An 11,440-nucleotide genomic window follows, 5' to 3' on the forward strand; every position below is an offset into this window, starting at 1 on the left:
GTAAACCTAGGTCTAAGTCAATACGTCTCTGTTCTGCATAACTCTTGCACCAGAAAACGTAGCTATGTCCTACGATCCACACTAGCGTTTTGATGGTATAGCTGGAAGGTATGGAAAGATGTCTGTAGCTCATGCAGTTCCTTCGTAGAATAAGAGATATGTTTAAAGATGGGGAACAACTTTTTTTTGCCATACAAAACGATACCCGATTGGGAGATGAAAAGCATTGTTTTTTAAAAGTAGGGTGCACATTCGTTTTGTGGAAAAGCATCTTTGTGATTGGTTAAGAAAAAGCAGTTTCAACGTGGAATATATATCATGGGATAAAATTTGCTCAACTCAACCAAACCTGCTACTTGCATTTGGAAGGCACTGTTTGAACTTGAAACCATCGGGAACTTTTAACCTGCACGTGCCGTTAAATGTTCAAGAAAATGTTGCAAAACAATATTGTTCGGTTTAAAACAATTGATGAACTTTCAACCTGAACATGTTGTAGAATGTTCTAGAAAGTGTGTTGATATATTACGTTGCACTTCTGACTTCTATGTGTCCTTGAATATTATAAAAACTGTTTATATGGAAAATTAAAAAGAAACCAATAGAGAGAAGTTTTGAAACCTATAAGAATCAAGGAACTATTCTAATTTTTTCATTACATGTATTTATGTGTGGAGAAACAAAATTACAGACACAACAGCATCAGGTAGAGGAAGAAGCAGAGAGTGGGGGGACGGTGGAGATGGGCACACATGCACAATTAAGTACAGCACAAGCATAGACAAACAATGGCCAAAATGAAATTCACCAACAAGGAGCACAAGTCACACAACCCGCCAACATCACACCACTGGACGAACATATAAGTGAAAACTACATTGCCCGACAGGGAGAAGGGTGAACAAAAACTCACATGAAGGGATATCTCACACATAATGCAGCACACACAGATACTAAGCAGAGTACATCAACATCCAACACAATGTTGTCCAAACACAAACATTCGCGCAATCAAACACAGGACACAAATGCACTCGCCTGTGGCGGATAAGCATCCAAAAGCGTCAGTACGAAAGAGGCACATGAGAACGCTTAGGTACAAACCCACAGTCCGGATGGGGAAGCAATTCACGTATGGCAGGCATCCAGAGAGTGCGTGATACACACATTGGCATACAAATCAAGACACAACACATTTGGAGACAAGTGAAAATGTGGAAACTTTATTTAAAAAAGTGTGTGTCAGTGCGGCCTAGAGTAGTGCCACGATATGCAGACAAATGCAGCAGTATGCCTGAATAAGCGTCCATGTTCACCTCGAGATAGTCCATCACCAACACACGTCAGTGTCAAGCAGCGTTGGTTGTCCACTCCTCGGACATGAGTGGATGCCAATGCAGACATGTCCACTGTCGTCTTGGGACATGCGACCAGATGCCCAACGTGCAATGATGCTGCAGGACACGTGCAATGTGGCACATCAAGTCGTGGTTGCAGGTACCTTGTCACTCGTCCATGAACGCGAGTGCAGCTGCATAAGCCACTATCTCTAAGGAGTGATGGTTGGCCACAATATTTGACCTTTCATCGACGTAATCCATCAGGTGACCGGGACAGATGTGTTGACTCCAACCACAGTACCCAATATGCACCAAAGCAGAATCGGTAAGTGGGTCAATTTGGTCACTGCATACTACGACACGTGCAGTCTCCCAGGCCCAGTTCCCAACATGCATGCCAAAAATCCATGCATGCCATAAACGGGCATCACCATGACACTGCTGGTCGTGGGCTTACAGGGGGCGCACACACCCGTCATAATCCATGTCACCTACCCACTTGTTGGAGAGGCACACGTCCATGCACCACTCGGATAGGCACATGCGACATTGCAATGCAGGTTGAACGCAGGTGACGTCCGCAATGCGGAAGCTCAGCCGGTAAGTGATCCGCAGTGATGCACCCATGACATGCAGCAGACATGCAAGGTATATGTGGACGTGAATGGAGTTGACCATGTTTTCGGGATGCCCTGCCATTGCGTCAGTGGCTCTGCTTGTAGCTGCACTGGCTTGCTGTGTGTCAGTGTTGTGAATGAAATGGCACAGCTTGGTGCAATGAGCCGGGTGTTTGTGCAATGGGTGCAGGGGTGTGGTGGGAGTATGTGAAAAGGCCATTTCACGCACGCTAACTACGACAAAGGACTTTTGAGTGTGGGATGTGTACTCGTTCTCAAATCGGGCAGTGCGTAGTGTGGGAGACGGATGCAAATATTATAGTATCTATCAGGGGGGGCTGGCCACTGCAAGTTCCTTCTCGGAGCAGCAGATGTGCTAGCGCAAGATAGCTCAGACAAAGAACCTTTCATTCTTATAGTAACTTCTCCAGCTGCATTCATACAGGATGTGTACAAAGGCCGGTCCTGTGTGTTGTGGGATGTCTGCGACCCTGGTCATCATGGATGAGATGAACAGCACGTGGCACATGGGCGAGTTCACTGTGTGTTACATTGCCAAACAGCTGCTCCTCCCTCCCATGAGCGCCCACGTTTTTGTACGGTGCGCTGTTGTATCCTGTGCGTTCATACAACACACCATTGTAATGCCTATTCGTGCCTGTCCTGTGGCCTTCCAACTACACCATGACAGTGCCGTTTGGAGGTGTTGCATGCCACTTTACAACATCGACTGCTGCGGCCCTTGTGGCAGGCCACACCAGAACATAGAGACACACTTACTGCACTTCCTGCACGTGGACATGTCCGAGACACCCCGTTCCCCTTGCCGGATATGCACGCCCCTGCGCTGACCTGTGTACGCCGGACCAGCACACGCCGCTTGTGCATGCAGGCGGATGGGTACGTAGCTACATGTCCAGGGTCACTGCCAACGCTGAGGTGACATGGTAACATCCGGTGAAGACAGCACACTGTGATGTTGCAGTGCGCGTGCCTAACATGCTAACAGAATTACCACAGGGACACACTTGCTCAGATGCGGGTTTGGGGGGCGTTGGCGGTCCTGGGGTTGCTGCGATGAGTCTTGTGGCCCTCATGGGTATCCCTGTATCATGCTCATTGACTCTATGGCACCTGTGGGTGTTTTGGTGTGGCTCTTGGCTGTGTTCCTTTGCATGCTGCAGGTAGTCGTCCTGCTTAACACCAGCAGAAAGCAGGTGTAAAATCCCTGGTGCTAACGTGGCTTATCGCTGGAATTTGTTTCGCATTGCAGTTGTTCTGAAAGTTGTAATGTGATTTTTTTTTGTGTGCAGAACAATAAACTAACTGGGCAGTGTATCCCGTCAAGATCCAGCACCTGACGCATTATTCCCAATCAATCTAAATACAATGAGATTTCTTCATTGATTGTGTGTACACTGTAAGTGCACCCACTACCACAGTGCAATTCAATACAGGATTTTAGTATTTAGAATAAATCATAAAGGTGCACCTTGTGTCTTTTTGCACGGGAACGGCTACTCTGCATTTCATTATCAGCACTTTAATGCAACTAAAGTTGAGATAAATCTAACACACTATTCAGAAGTTGGTGCAAACTGCAGACATCACCAGTATTTCCGCGATAATTGCCCCAAAATTTAACACCATGGTGGACACCACCAAATAACAGTAATAAGAACACAGCAGTTAAGAAAACAACCAAAAACGTTATTAATTTTTTCCCCAAACTTTATTTATTTAGCAACATATATATATATATATATATATAAAAGATAAACTAATAAACACAATTTTACAAAAATAATACAAAACAACAAGGCAGAACACTCCTGTGGGGACCATGGATGTCGACGACGGAGCCTGGAAAATAAAGCACAAAATAGGGACGTGTGTAATGCGCATATCAAAGGAGTGAGACACAGAGAAACGGAGAAGGAAAAAAAAGCCAGAGAGAAAAAAAGAGGGAAGGAAAGAAAGGGAGTGAGAAAGGGAGAAGGAAGAGAGATAGAAGGAAAGGAATGGAGAGAGTGAGAGAGAGAGAGAGTAAAGAGAGGGAAGTGAGAGAGAGAGAGAGCGAGAAAGACACTGCCGCCTCTGTGCATCCATGAGCAAATAATTACCTGGTGCCACCGGAGTGTGCAGCAGTGGGCACTCCACGTGCATGTCAAAACTCCGCGGATCTTTTGTTCTGAAAAAAAAAAAAACTCAGCGGATATCAGAAATGTCGTGAGTCCTGAGTCATGAATGGCGGAGACCACATCACCTTCTCCGCGGATCTCACAGATGTCACTGAGTCCTGAGTCATCAATGGTGGAGACCACAACAGCTTCTCCACGGCCCGGAAGATCTCATACACGTCGCTGAGTCCTGAGTCATCAATGACGGAGACCACATCAGCTTTTGGTGGTGCTAAGCCTGTGCAACGCAAGTTAGCGCCACATGATGGTAGGCCACTGACGGCCATTGAACTTAGGTTGCGACTAACCCTGTGGAACTTAAGTCCATGCCACGTGGTGGTAGACCCCTGATGGCCACATGAGCTTCTGGTGGCACAACCTCTGTGCATCTGAAGTCCGCGCCACGTGGTGGTAGGCTCCTGATGGCAATACAGCTCAGGGTGCGACTAACCTTCTGCTCAACTTTTCATGGACTCTTTATGATTGAGACCCGTGGAGCATCTGCCATCCAGTCAGCACCGGCAATAAAGGATGTGACGTTGTCGATCCAATATATTTGCGTGGTCACATGGCCTGTGACGCATGTGCTGGATGGGTGTGGTGTGGGTGCAAACCTGCCCTCAGGGAGTGGCCGTGAGATGTTGGGAACTAGATCACTGACTTGCACACCAACAGCGAGTACGGCTGCGACAGGTAGCTATGTGGGACCAACGTTGGAACATAATCTCTGCTCAGGAAAGATGAAGATGATAGAGAAGATGGATTTTGCAGGACCCTGAAGAAGACCAACCCCCTTAATGGGGTGCTGGAGCACCCTGGACTTGAACCAGCTTGGACTCTGTGAATTTAGGTCTCCAGAACAAGTGACACTGGCCCCCTACTCCCTTGGGGGGCAGTGGAGAGATGAACCTGCTGGAGAACCCTGGAAGAGGATTTCCCTATAACTTTTTAGGTCTGGGACTGCAGAAGGGTGAAACTGTCTAGAGGGCAGTTCCCTGACTTCTGCTACCACACAGATGCCCTGCAAGTCATCAAACGAGGCATAGGGGCCTGAAATGTGCAGTCAGGTAGAGTATTCTGCATTGAGGGCTGCGTGGTAGCACAAGAGCAACTCATGGCTGAAAGGAACACCAGGTGCGGGACAAAAGACATCTCCTGTACCAGGATCCAACGGGCCAGAGGCTGGCCCTGAACCCTCTTTCAATGGAGCTCCTAGAAGCAAAAATAGGTTAAAAGTCAGGAGGCCAACATTGGGCCCTCCAGCTGGTGAGAGGCCGCCACTAAGAGCAAAGTGAGCCCAGGATCAGCAAATAAAGCACTACGAGGACCAGGTAACGGGGGATAAAAAACTGTTCTTATTTGTGCCCTGGGGGTAGGGGGGCATCTCCCCAGAGACCAACGCGGCATGGTAAAATGAAAGAAATGAGTTCCACAACACTTGTCATTTCATATCATCGTACCCAGGGGCATCCATCTCCCAGGGGACCAAAGAGGAACTGCAAGGTGAGCGCCGCCACACTCGTAGCAACAGTCTTTAGGGAAGGCTGGTCTCTGGAGCACTGTGGTGTGCCTCCCTTGCTTTCCGTGCCAGGGTCTGGGGGGGGGAGCAGGGAGCACACTCCCATCACCATGCAAACTTGGAAGCTACTGGCTCCCGTGTGCCAGCCGGTTTGGGGAGCCGGCTGGCTCCCTTAAAAAAAAAAAAGCCTAATTATATAAAATTGAAAAAAGCCAGCAGCCACATCAAAGAGTGCGCCGCTGGCAGAACAGCTGAGAGAGAGCTTACCTCATATTGCATTTGGGCAGCCTTGAAAATCTGCTTATTTTTCTCTTGTGATGCACCATGAGGAAAAGGCCAAAGGGCACCACTAACAGTTCAGGAGTGGTCAGAAGGACTGCCAAGAGTGAAGTGGCCCCCCAAAAGAGCTCCCCATTAAGTTTATGTGGCACTCTAGGTCTCCCAAGGGCTATACTAATGACCATGGGAAAGGTTTTTAGATTGTTTCAAGCACTGGAGCTGATGCTTTTAGCCTGATGGCACTGTGGCGCAGATAATTTTGTTGCTGGGTCCTAAGGATGCTTTATTTGTTCCTTGTGTAAAAGTATTAAAAAAACTCATGCACACATTTTATTGAGTATTGAAATGGTTGGTTTATTGACAATGTTAAAAAGTTAACTGTGAATCAATATATGTATTAATGAATATCATGGTGAGAGGTTACCATCTCAAGAGGCTTTTATTGTGTTGTATTGGTTTATTGTGATACATTTCTGCTTTTATTAATGTGGTGACACCATGACTAATCCAGTCGCCTGCCTTTTGATAACCACACTTTATTACATTGTGTCTAGGATATGTGGGGAGATTTTGTGGTCCTGGGGTTTAGGGCATGCTAGGGGTGTGAACTATAATGTGTGTCACCCTAGGTGTTTCTACCTACTAACTGGTTTATATTAGTAAACTAATGTGTGGCATCGATTTCCTTTTCTCCCACTTTCTTTCAGATTTCCTCTAATGGTAATATAAATCAAAATGAACTACTAGTGCATTTAAACCTCTGTTTAAGATCAATATTTAAATGTGGCTATTCCTATCTTTCCTGGTGACACGCTCATACCAACTGATACTACTCTCCAAAATATCAGTGTTGGAAGGTGGTTCTGACACTATGGGCTGCCCAGATTTTTTGCTTTTTGAGCACCTAATTGTTGAGCTTTTACTGTGGGGGAGCCTCATAAGTTGGGACTCACCCACAGTGAACTCATAAGGAAAGAGACTGCATGGGGATTTTCCTGGTGTCCCTCTGGCTTGACCAGGCCACTGCGCAGCAGCTGGAGTAAGGGACACCGGGCTGGTTACATGCAGACACATGTGTACATGCCTGTGCACGTGTGTAAGGGATGCGCAGGGAAGATTCCTAGCGTGCGCAGCCAAGGAGCAGGGCTGATAGACTGGTGTGGCAGGAAGTATGCAGAAGGGGGTGGTGACATAGAATAGGCTTTATACAGTGGGAAGAAACATGCCAGGGAAAGTCAGTGTGCTTTACAATGCTGCGGCTAGACTCCTTACAGGTATCCCTAAGTATGCATTTATCTCCCCATCTAAAAATAAAAACTCCACTGGCTACCAGTCAAAAAGCGCACCCAATGTAAGGCACTTTGCCTGGTGTTCAAGGCCCTGCAAAGATCTGGATCAGACTTTTAAGGCAATAACTCCGCTGGTATATACCAAAAAAACTACTCCGTTCATCAGATGCCAAGCTTGTAACAACACCACGAATAAAAAAAAGCAAAATGGGGTGTAGAAGTTTCATCACCAATGCAGCTAAGGCATGAAACAGGCTTCCCCTACATCTAAGAAGTACGACCAATTTGTTGGCCTTCAGGAAGTCCCTAAAAACGTGGCCCTTTAACAACTAACCAGCTACACCCACTCGGGTATTCTACGGGTAGGACCTCACCTTAGCGCCAGGACACCTTTGGGTAGCAGCTGCGCTTTACAAATCCAGTTTACATTAACATACCATTACAGTGTGTACTCAATTATTCTATTATGGGGATAGGGAGCACATTTGCTAGTTTTACTTTCCTAAGGCATAGAAATTCCAGACACGCACTAAAGTCCCCTGTAACGGGTGTGAGAAGAAGTATTCTGCAGAGTCCAAAGTAATATTTGTACTGCTTTTGGGTCATCCAGAACTGTCATATTTCTCTGAGCCAGTCATAACTAGGTCCTGGCTGGGGGCTGACCTCAGTAGCCTGGATTGATGACCTTTCTTCCCAGAGCGAAGACCTCCTCCACACAAAGAGAAGATGGGTGGGGCTACAGGCTCATCCATGAGCAGCTATTTTCAGAGACCATATGGCAAGAGACCCTGGGCGATGCCATTTTGAAGAAACCCAGAGGCTGGGCAGGAAGGAGGGAGCAGGGGCAGTGAAGTGATGTGTCGCTGTTTGATAGGACAGACCGATACTTCCTGCCAGCCCCCTACTCAACTTTTAAAAAGTGCTTGCACAGGAAGAGAAGCTCTCTCTGGGGTGTTTGCTGCGTAGGCAGAGGGTGCTGGAGCCTGGCACTATGGTCAGTTGGAAGGAGGAACCCCCTTATTGCCCCAGAAGGCTGAATAGCACCAGCAGAAGAGTCCAGGACCAGTGAGCATCAGCCTGGGCCTCTACGCAAGCAGAAGAGGGGCTCAGGTAGAGAGACAGGTGAAGGGCTGGCGCAGGGAGCCAGTGAAGACAGCTCCCTGCTGAATACCCCCTCTGAGAGGCCCAGATGGCAAAGGAGAGTGCTCCCAGTGGCTGGGGGGCGCCACCAGTAGCAAGAGGACGCAACAATGGAGAAGATCGTACCCCTAGGGGCTGAGATATGGCCCCCGGAAGGTAGGCAACCTTTGACCTTTCATGGGATCGACGACGAAGCACATGGGGATTGGTTGGCAATCTGGAATGGGCCCCCAGGGTGGGTCAGCTCCCGATGGCTGCCCCTCAAATGAAGTAAAGCCGGGGCGCACCCCGTGAAGGTGCCCCCGCGGCATGCCAGGAACCCAACCTGGCCCCCGCTGAAAACTAAGTCGGGGAGCGACGCCGCACTCCACGTGAAGAGTTGCAGGGGGAGGGCCCGGGATCCCAACTCCAGGCCCTGTGTGAGGAGGCGGGGGCAGGTAGCGCCATCGCTGCCCCCCCGCCCCCCGCGAAGAAGACCAAGGGGTCTGGTACCCCATCCCCGGGCCCTGCTGAAGTCGGGGGCACCCCGTGAAAATGGGCCAAAGGGTCCCGGGACCCCATCCCCGGGCCCCGAAGAAGAGAAAAGCCGGGGAGCGCCATCGCGCTCCCCGTGAAGACCTGTGCAGGGGCCCGGGACCCCATCCCTGAGCCCCGAAGTGCTGGCTGGAGACAGGGGTGTACCGCCACACTTCCCCGAAGCAAGGAGAAGGCGGGGGGAGTGCCGTCGCACTCCCCCGATGTCTGGCCGGACCAACACTATCCTCCATGTCTGCTCGCAGGAGCAGGCAGACCAGAAGAAGCCGGCCCTCGAACGGAGCAGTATGTGTGTTCCCTGGGTGGGACCGGGGACCCAAGAAGGAGGAGCCAGGGGCCTGGGTGGGACCGGACCCCCAACAACCGGCAGAGTGGCTGGGGGTGGGCTCCCTGAGCTGCATCCTTTTACCTGGGGGTCCAGGTGGGACCGGGCCCCCCATAGAGGTCGGCAGAAGCGGCAGGAGGCCGTCTGCTGCATCACAGCTCTCCCCAGCACAGCGGGAGGGCTGATAATGAAATATTCATGAAAAGGAGCACAAAGTGCCCCAGAATGCCTTGCCAGGCATATGGAAATCTGCAGTTTTGGTGCTTGGTGGCCCCAGAGGAGGGGGTCACCCTCATGTGTGAAAAGAGGTACAGGGGGAGTTGCAGGAGCAACGCAGTCTCCCCCAGCACAAAGAAGAACAGTCCGCCCATAAGTTTCATGGAGCCTCTGAAAGAATAACCCCTCAAGGGCTCAGCCAGTTTTTAAACACCTCCTGAGCTGGAACTTTTGTTCTACAGCTAAAGGGGCATGGAGAAGTGCACCAACGGATGAAGGGCTGAGTTAGGGATGTCTAGAGAAGGGCATCACCTGGAGGTGAAGAGGTGCAATTGCACGAACAGTGCATTTTTTATGTTATTTCTGTAGAGTGCATTGACCAATGTTATTTCTTTTTAGGAGGACTGGAAGTCACATGTGTAATGTGAAGTACATGTGTAATGTGAGTCATAAGCAAAGTGGGGTTAGGTGGCTAGACATTCCTCCTAGGGTGTCTGGCTGTATATGCTCAATCCCGTGTTTAATCTGTGATGCCTTTTAGAGGTTGGAATTGCAATGCATTATAATGGTTAACAACTGTGATAAGTACTGTTATTTTAAGTGATGCTTAAACAAGTATTCTTGCTGCTGCTATTAGGTGAGGAACAACCCAGACTGTTAGCCCCGAAGATTTAGAGGTGCATACCTTATGGTCAGTTGGAGATGCTCAGTCAGGGTTATGTGTCACCAAGGCAGGTGTACCCATTTTTAATGCTTGTTGAGGTAATGGGGTGGGTCACCACTGGGATGGTGCCAGTGTGCAGGGCCCACGCTCCAGGTTATGTTCAACTAACTGCATTGGGTGCAAGATGATGTGCACACATGGGAGTGGTGGTGCTAGACCTCACCCCTCCTGCGGGAGGGTTGGTGATGTTATGGAATGTCACAAGGTAATTCCAACAGCTTATGTAGATTTGTAAATTGGTGCATAGTATTGAGTAGTGTGTGTGTTTAATAAATGTACTCTTACTTTTATAAAGCAACGTACAGACTGGACAATCAATTATTGAGTGTTATTTCTGTGCACCTGCAAATGGCGATTACTAGCCAACACCACCTCCCTTGAGTGAGCCTCAGACTGTTCTGCAACGCTACCCTCTGAGAGTCAGGCGCTACAATTGGGTGTTTGGTTCCCAGTGAAGGACAAATGTAGTCATGTTATTTCTGCAGGCCTCACAGATGTGCCTCGTTTTCCAACAATCTGATAGATATTTTACACAGTCAATTAAATCTAAAAAATGTGACGGTGTGGAGTTTCTTACTGTGCACCCAAGGGGAAAAATCTCACTAGTGTATTAATAATTAGAACAATATCTAAGTGCACACTCTACCTCCCAAGGTACACCGTCTCAAACCTCAAAGAATACAGAAAATACTAGAAAGCAGAAGGGAGTGTGCTACGTCCAAAAAATGAAAAGTCAAATATTCTATTCAAATAATCTCAAAAACAGTTCTTAAAACCAGCACTACTGAACATTTGATATTGTTTTACATTTTTTATTTCTCAAAGTCTTCAGGTCAGTCAGCTTTACAGTTGAAGTAAATCAGGTTAATCAGCTTAATAAAACTACAATCATAAATTTCCAAGATTTGAACTTGTATGACAATCCAACACATTTAAAAGCCGACGCGTTTCGTCCCCATCTGGGACATCATCAGGGCTGTGAATGAAAAGAAATTTGAAAAAAAGATATATAAATAATAAGCTATATATACTTGACAAAATAAAGACATAAATTACATCTAAAAATCACTCTGAAGAGATTAGACAAATTCATATAACATCATATATTACAATTACTTGCAGAGCACCACCCTACCTATTGAACATCCTAAGCATTCATATTTAATCTCTATTATACCTCGAGATGACTCATCTGATAACTTAATTAATGTGCTGCTTGATTCCGCCAAGGGGAACAATTTACCCTTACCCGCAATAGCCAATATCACTATATATAT

The sequence above is a fragment of the Lissotriton helveticus genome, chromosome 6 (assembly GCF_964261635.1).
Source record: "Lissotriton helveticus chromosome 6, aLisHel1.1, whole genome shotgun sequence".
NCBI classification, from domain to species: domain Eukaryota; kingdom Metazoa; phylum Chordata; class Amphibia; order Caudata; family Salamandridae; genus Lissotriton; species Lissotriton helveticus.